The sequence below is a fragment of the Lathyrus oleraceus genome, chromosome 1 (genome assembly GCF_024323335.1).
Source record: "Lathyrus oleraceus cultivar Zhongwan6 chromosome 1, CAAS_Psat_ZW6_1.0, whole genome shotgun sequence".
NCBI lineage: Eukaryota > Viridiplantae > Streptophyta > Magnoliopsida > Fabales > Fabaceae > Lathyrus > Lathyrus oleraceus.
The window spans coordinates 452,371,715-452,380,852 of NC_066579.1; the positions used below are offsets into that span (position 1 = coordinate 452,371,715).

At 35.3% G+C, this 9,138-nt stretch overlaps 1 non-coding gene across 1 annotated transcript; it reads right to left on the bottom strand.

The window, feature by feature from the left end:
- Window positions 1-6,587: 6,587 nt before the first annotated feature.
- On the bottom strand, window positions 6,588-6,694 carry LOC127117187 (small nucleolar RNA R71). The gene has a single exon (XR_007801945.1). It is a non-coding gene; the product is annotated as a small nucleolar RNA R71 (small nucleolar RNA).
- Window positions 6,695-9,138: the final 2,444 nt, after the last annotated feature.

Here is a 9,138-nt window from a genome sequence, read left to right on the forward strand (position 1 = left end):
ACATAAGGTTGATCTGATGTAATCGGTTTCCACAGATACTTTGAGGTTATTTAATTTTCAATCAAATGTATTTTCCCTTTCAATATGTTGTTATATGTCCTGTATACTTTATTCAATTTCTATAGAATATATGTTGATTAATTTCACATGATATATTTTTCATAATCGCATTTGCTTAATTCACGTTTGCTTAATTCAAAAATTATGAACACGTATCATATATTAGTATCAATGTCCTTGTTATTGTTACTGTAATCGAAAATGGATTAGAATCCGCTTAAGGCATAAAAATTATATTAACCTATGATAAGTTATGAAATCGAATTAGTAGATCAGCTTATTTCATAATCTCTTACTTCATAATCACTTTTTATAATCACTTTTTCTCAATCGAATCGATCCCCCATATTTTGTTTTCTTATTTGGTTAATTTTGCCAAGAGTCCTTGCGGTACGACTTGAGGTGTCGCTTTCGGTTTACTATATTTTTCCACTTGGTTTTTACCCGTGTGCGACAGCAGATCAAATTGCCACTGTTGTCGAGGAGTCTTGTCGATTTTAACCAATATTATAGTCATAGGTATTACGTTTCAGCATTCTTGCCATAACTTTCTTGTGTTCTGGCATTTTCCTGTTTTAGCATAAAAAATATGTTTTTAGAAAAATTGTCTCAAATTATTTTAATTCTTTGTCGATTCATTAGAAAAAAATCAAGGATATAAAGCCTCTATTTAAGGACTAATTAATGGGGACCCCCCTAAAAATCCAAAATTCCTTATTTTTCTATTTATTTTGATTTATTTTCCGTTTTCATTTTTTTTTTAAATCCGAAAAGAAATTGTGGAGTCCTATTTTGAATTTATTTGATTTGTAGATATATTTCCAGTTTCTATTTTATTTTATTCTAAGTGTTTTTCATTTTTTCAACTATTTTTTTCATAAGAACATTGTTGGTATTTTCATAATTGTTGCATTGCTGACTCATGATGCATAACTACTAGTGATTTTGATTTTGTGTTCTCCCATAATTTGTTTTATTCTTATTTTGAGTTTTTGTTATTATAATATGACTGAACAAAGAACTTTAAAAGAACTTGATGTATCAGATGTGAATGCACTTTGTAGTGAGTATTCTGAAGTTGTTGCACCTTTTGAATTGAAATCAGGTTTAATACACTTGTTGTCAAGGTTTAGAGGTCTTGCAGATGAGGATCCGCATAGGCATCCAAAAGAATTTCAGGTTATGTGTTCTACACCATTGAGGCCTCAAGGAATTACCGAAGATCATGTCAAGTTTTGAGCATTTCCATTCTCACTACAAGGTGTTGCGAAAGATTGATTATATTATGTTGAGTCGTGTTTTGTTACAAGTTGGAATAATATGAAGAAAGTCTTCCTAGAAAGATATTTCCCTGCTTCAAGAGTTGCTTCAATCAGAAAAGAAATATGTGGTATTAGACAGGTTGACATGGAATCATTGGTTGAATACTATGAGAGATTCAAGCAGTTAGTGTCAAGTTGTCATCACCACCAAATTTCTGAACAATTGTTAATATAATACTTTTATGAATGATTGTTTCCTATGGACAAAAATATCTTTGTTGTTTCTAGTGGAGGAGAACTTGTTGATAAGACCCCAACTGCAGCTAAGACCTTAATTGAGAACATGACACTCAACTCCCAATCTTCACATAGATATTCTATTAAACCATAATTGGATTCATGATAATTCTATAGGATTGAATCTCTATAAGCAAAGTATATCTGGTATGGCATACAATTAATGCAATTAAGCAATATGCAAAAGCAATATTAACGGATGCTAGTAAATTAAATGAGTTAAGGGAAGAAGAAAAGATACACAAAGATATATAATGCTTAGGCATTCCTCCTTGCTTTATCTACTCTACTCTTCAATTATTTTAATTAACTATTGGAAAATAACTACGATCTTCTACTATTTTGATAAGTTTGATACAATCATTTTGGTTACAACGAACTATCACACGATAATTCACATTATCGATGCAGACACTCAAACTGATAACCAAAACAAGACCCCTCAAGATCTGGATCTAATAACCTCGTTATCATAAGTAATCTTCTCCAAGTATTTGTGTGTGGCAATCCCCTTGATTCCGCTAATTTCTTGTCCGAGCGATTGCCATTAATTGAGCGTATATTTGACAAATCTCAACTTTGTCTGCGAGCAATCTTTCTCCAACACCACCAAAGAAGGACAACTTCCAACTCCGCCTTATGAATCATTTATACTAGATCTTGATAAAGTCTTCCTTGGAGTATATTGAAAAACTCCCTTCTTGATCAATAACAAAGAAACCAAATTGCAATCAAGAAATGATACATGCACCTGTTACAAACAGTAAACTTCACACAAAAAATATTATATACCCTAATGTACCACTAGTCTCCTTCAATCACTTAATCTTTAGAGATGAAAGTCCCTAATAATGGAATAAACTAAGGATGAAGATGATGGATAATGTTAGAATATCTCAAAAACCAATCTAAAAGTACAAGGTGTCAATCAAGCGATTAGATGAATGTGAATGTAGAACACACACAAGGTTCTTTCAAATTTCTAAGTAAATGATTCTTCGTTCTTAATTTTTATCATGATCTTGATAAATAAAGATGAGCACAAATATTAATCAACTTGCTTTCTCTAATTCACAAGCAACGACAATAAAATTGTACAAAAACGATGTATAGCAAAAAGAAGTAAATCTGACATGGATTACACTCAAGAGGTTGTTCTAGAGAAGAAGATAAAGATTCATGGAGATGGATATATACACACTAAAAAGAGATGACAAAATTATATCTTTGTATTTATGGGTTTCACTCAGTTGTGACTTTCACCAAAGAAACAACTATTTAAATCAAGGATGGAAATGGGTCTTGTAAAACTTTGGTTCTAATCAAGAAGAAACTATGATTCAAATTAAATTGAGCAAAGCTCAAATGTGGCTTCATAAGGACAATTGATTTGAATCAATTTTTACACTTGATTCGAATCAAATGGTCTAGAGGCAATTCCTAATTTTCTCACAACTTATGATTTGAATCATGTTTTATACTTGATTCGAATAAAGCAACTGAAAAATCCAGATTTTGAGAGTTCTAACTTATGGTTCAAGTATCGTCGGATGAAACGACAAAGGGGAAATTTGATAGGCTCAAAAGGAAACAATATCATGGATCAAAACAAACTCTTATTCAATTGAGAATGGAGGGTTCTTAGTGGTACATATGACGATAGTCTAAGCAATTACAATACAAATGAAATACGAACAACGTACAAGCACACAGATATTAAATGAGAGACAAATTATAAATATACAATTAAACTAAAACAACTATATTCAAATTGAAAAAACATCAAAACACATAAGTGATACCATACGATACCGTGAGTGCACTTCCAAAGCTATGAAAGATGGGATATAAGCACTTAAAAATAACAAAACTTGGATAGTAATAGATTGACCTCCTGGGAAGAAACATTTTGGATTCACAAAATCACGGTCAAACTACTCTCTTTTTATTATGCAAAAATAGAAGGTATATATTGTAGTCTTAGTCCATGTACACGGCCAACTTATTGGTGGGAATGATCTTCAAGGATTATTTGCACTAATGTTTTCACACAAAGGTCTTGGCAAACTCAAATACTTTTTAGTCTATGAAGTGACTCGTTCTAATAGTGAAATTTTTCTCCATCAACAAAAATATGTGATGTACATCATATATGAGACATGTCTTTTTGGATCGAAAAGAGCAAGTACTCCCATGGAACAGAATCATCGGTTGACTCTCAAAGAAGTTCCAAAATTTTCTTTACATGGCCACGATTGACATATTTTATTCATATTGTTATAAATTCATGAACATTAAATGTCCATGTGTGTATGTTCCAAAATGATAAGAAAAGTATAATGGAGTAAATGTTAATAAATGTAAGGGAAATAGTCTCACGTTAGAATTTTTACTCACATTCAAAATCTTTATAAAGAGTTAATAACATTAACTCAACAAAAGGATAAAAGAGGATAAAGTGCCACATGGACAAATATGGTGGTCTCAAGTATTATGCAACTTGTCTCATCCATACACCTCTCGCTGGTGTTGCCCTCCGGGACCGAGTCCGAGGGCGTGGGTATAGAGGCACTAGTGGCGGCTTGTATGCGGCACTTAAGTGATAACATGAAATAATATCACATTCTTGGACTCGATTTAATTAAATTATATTATTATTCGCTTCAATTTATTTCATTTTATTCGATACTACTTGGTATTTTTCCTTCTATTTATCTCAGGTAGCTTATTTGAAGCATAAGTGAAAAAGGAAGAAAAGGAGGTGCAAAAAGAAATGAAGAGAAGCAATTTCACCAAAGCCCAACCCAAAAATACAAGCCATGAGCGCTGAGCCTGTGACGAGCTCCACACAAGGTGTGACGAGCGTCACGCCCTGCTGCCTTGTGTTACGAGCGTAACACATGGTGTGACGGACGTCACACCATTCTCCTATATTTTTGGCTTCAGAAACGCAACAGAGACACGTTGAAGCCTATTATTTCGCTTGACTCTTGGAACGTGAGGATTTTACACGGAAAGCTTTGGAAACCGTTATAAAGTAGACTAGTATAAATAGTCACTTCCTTCCAACCCTAAAGGTCTCTCTTCTTCGTTCTTTTTTCTCTTCCGGCCGTGCAAGCATACTTTATAACATTACCTTTTTACAGTTTTTACTTTATTTGCAATTTTTATTTTCTTTTCCAGTCAATCTTTCAGCACTCAATTAATTTTTCACACAATAGTTTCTACACCGGAAACTATTGTGTATCTTTTACTGGATCTAACCTTATGTTAGACCCTAGATTTTTATTCCTTCATTTTTATTTTCCTGTCCGATTGAAGAATTCAAGAACAAATCCTACCGGTCTGTGGTGGAGTGTTCAAGATTGCCATTAATTATTCAGGTTCTTTAATTATTGTTTGAATTTATATATGCCCTGCATTATTGTTTATTTATATTGTTTGCCTGAAATGGATTTATTTAAGCATGATGATTGTTTAGATATGTTTAGCATGTCCGGCTAATTTATTTAGGTATCGGTATGTAAAGTAAGCGGAATGAAGGAATCAAAACTAAGTTGGTTTAATTACGTTTAAAAATAAAATCACTCTTTTTATGGTATCAATTTACAGGTTTAATACCAAGGTTTTTGTACGAGAATAAAAGACTAAAGAAGTTAAAATCAATAGAACGAAAGTTTGAGTTTTTAACTGGACAGTGTAAATTGAACATTAATTCTAGATCAGGGCGAAAGCAATTTTTAGAGTTAATTAAATTCTAATCTTTTTCAAAAAGTATTTTTAAAAGTTAAATGTGAGGACGAGAGTTAAGCATTTGAATTTAATTATATAATCTAAGTCAACAGAGCGAGAGTTTGAGACGAGGGTGTTTAAACGATTAAGTATTTTCTTAAAAAGAGTTTCTATAGATTCTATTGTTTTCAAAAGGTGATTTTGGACTTAACTAATAAGTGACAGCTACGTTAATACAAAGTCATAGTCTATTCAACAGAGCGAGAGTTTGAGAAAAGACTTTTAATCAATAGTGTCCACTGAAAAGATTTATTTTAAAACCAAGAAACCAACGAAGACTTGATTCCCTAATTACGACGAACTACATACCAATATCCGCTTAATTGATATTTAACCTAGATCTTATTTTAGTTTTAACTTTTCCCCCAAACAATCAAAGTATCATCCGCCTTAGCTTTACGAAGTAACCTTAGAAAACGGTATATCGATTCATAAGTCCATGTGGGATCGATATCTTTTAAAACTACGCGATAGAACTGTGCACTTGCAGTTAGTACCCCAATCGACTCATAAAGTCGCGATCAAGTTTTTGGCGCCGTTGCCGGGGACTTTTATTTAGTCGATATCGTAACTCTTCTGCTACGCAGTAGAGACTAAGGCAATTTTTATTTTTTCTTTCTTTCGTTGATTTGTATGCCACACACTCGCTCACAAGGCGAGCCGTTTTACTTACGAATCAACGACATCGAACTATATCTCCGAGTCTTACGACGAATTCAGGAATATCGTGCTGCAAACAATCTCCCTCCTATCGAAGTGCCCGACCTCAAAAATCTTCTTCCTTCACCGATACCCGAGATGGCAGAACCAGCTCGTGCTCTTCGAGATTACGCCGCTACATCACAAGATGAGCCGCATTCGAGTATTGCTCCACCCGCAATCGAAGCAAACAACTTCGAACTTAAACCTTCACTGTTGCAAGCAGTGCAACAGAATCAATTCTCTGGAAATCCCACCGAGGATCCAAACCTTCATTTATCCGTATTTGTCCAATACGCTGATACTGTTAAAGCTAATGGTGTCACTTCAGAGGCAATTCGACTTCGTCTCTTTCCTTTCTTGTTAAGAGATAAAGCTAGAAGATGGCTTCAGTGTCTTCCTTACAACTCAGTTACCACATGGAACGAGTTGAAGAAAGTCTTCCTTGCCCGATATTTTCCTCCGAGCAAAACAGCTATGTTGAGAGCCCAGATAAATGGATTTAAACAGAAAGATAACGAGTCTCTTTTCGAAGCATGGGAAAGATACAAAGACATGATGAGACTTTGTCCACACCATGGTTTAGAGGACTGGTTAGTGATTCATACCTTCTATAATGGTCTCTTGTACAACACAAGGTTAACAATAGACGCCACCGCAGGTGGTGCACTTATGGATAAACCTTATGTCGATGCTTATCAACTTATCGAAAGCATGACCCAAAACCATTATCAGTGGGGAAGCGACCGAGCAATGGTAGAGAAACCTCAAACGAAAAGTGGCATGTACGAGATAAGTAGCCTTGATCATGTTAATGCAAAAGTGGATGCTCTGGCCCAGAATATTGAAAGTTTAAATGTATCACCTCCAACCACCGTGGTTTCCGCAACTCAGAATTGCGAAGTCTGTGGAATCCAAGGTCACACTCCTGCAGATTGTCAACTCCTAACAGGAATCCAAGCAGAGCAAGTGAATTATGCTCAAGGAAATCCCAACTCGCACACCTATAACTCTAACTGGAAGAACCATCCTAATTTTTCATATAAGAGTAATAATGCTTTATACGCACCAGGACAAGCTCCAAATCAAGCCCCAGCTATACCTCCTGGATATCAAAAGCCGACCCCATCTACACCCAACAATAATGTTCCTAGGAAATCCAACTTAGAAATCATGATGGAGAACTTTATAGCTTCTCAACAGCAAACCAATAAAGATTTCTTAAACCAGAATATACACACTAGCAAACAAATCAAACAACTAGCAAGTAAAGTAGATGCCCTGGCTACCCATAACAAAATGCTGGAAACACAAATATCACAAGTAGCTCAACAACAAGCGCCTACTGCTGCCCCAACTGGTACATTTCCTGGACAGCCCCAACCTAACCCGAAAAGCCACACTCATGCAATCATACTAAGAAGCGGAACGGAAGTAGAAGGACCTTCTGATCCAAGGATGGAAAACCAAAACTCTAAAAAGTCAACTGAAGAAGAAAGTAAACCTAAGGAAAAGGAAGAAAGTAATAGGGAAACCGTAGAAAAGAAAGAACCCTATGTAGCTCCACCACCTTATAAACCACATATCCCTTACCCTCAAAGGCTTATTAAAACCAAAGATGCAGGCCAATTTAAAAAAATTGTTGACTTACTGAAACAATTAAACGTCACAATTCCGTTTACAGAAGCTATTACGCGGATGCCCTCATATGCTAAGTTCCTAAAAGAAATTCTTTCTAATAAGAGGAAACTTGAAGAGAGCGAAACCGTTACACTCACTGCTGAATGTAGCGCCATAATCCAGAATATGCCTCCAAAACTTAAGGACCCTGGTAGTTTCTCTATACCCTGTCACATAGGAAAATTTATCATAGATAAGGCTCTATGCGATTTAGGAGCCGATATCAGTGTTATGCCTTTATCCATATGCAAGAAACTGGAAATGGGAGAATTAAGACCAACTAAAATATCTGTGCAATTAGCAGATCGTTCCGTTAGATATCCTGTAGGAATTCTTGAAAACGTTCCCGTGCGCATAGGTCAATTCTACATTCCAACTGATTTCATAATTATGGACATTAGAGAAGATGAAGTTACACCCATTATATTGGGAAGACCATTCTTAGCAACTGCCGGTGCGATCATAGACGTAAAACGAGGACGACTCACTTTCGAAGTAGGAGAAGAGAAAATTGAGTTCATTCTTTCCAAGTTTTTGAAAGCACCTGCAATAGAAGATACATGTTACTTCATGGATATCATCGATGAATGCATAAAAGAAACAGAGTTAGAAAATGACAAATTGTCTGACTATCTTATAGAAGACAAACTCAACCAATGTTTAGCAATAACACCGGACCCTACGCAATGCCTTAAGAAACCAACCCTGGACCTGAAAACACTTCCCAAAAATCTGAGATATGAATTCCTAGACTTAGAACTTGAACGACCAGTGATAGTTAATGCAGACCTAGGAAAACTCGAAACCGAAAAACTCCTGCATATCTTAAGAAAATATCCAACCGCACTAGGATACAACATCACCGATCTTAAAGGAATAAGTCCTTCTATTTGTATGCACCGCATCATGCTAGAAGAAGACTGTAAAACTTCTAGGGAACATCAGAGGAGACTAAACCCGATCCTGAGTGAGGTAGTGAAGAAGGAAGTAACCAAGTTATTAGAGGCAGGTATCATATATCCTATATCTGATAGCAAATGGGTTAGTCCAGTACACGTAGTACCAAAGAAAGGAGGTATAACAATTATTGAAAATGAAAAAGGAGAAACTATAACCAAGCGAATCGAATCGGGATGGAGAATGTGCATTGACTATAGGAAACTAAACAAAGCAACCCGAAAAGATCATTTCCCTTTACCATTCATTGACCAGATGTTAGAACGATTAGCAAAACATTCTCATTTCTGCTATCTAGACGGTTACTCAGGCTTCTTTCAAATACCAATTCATCCTGATGACCAAGAAAAGACAACATTCACATGTCCTTTTGGCACCTTCGCTTATAGAC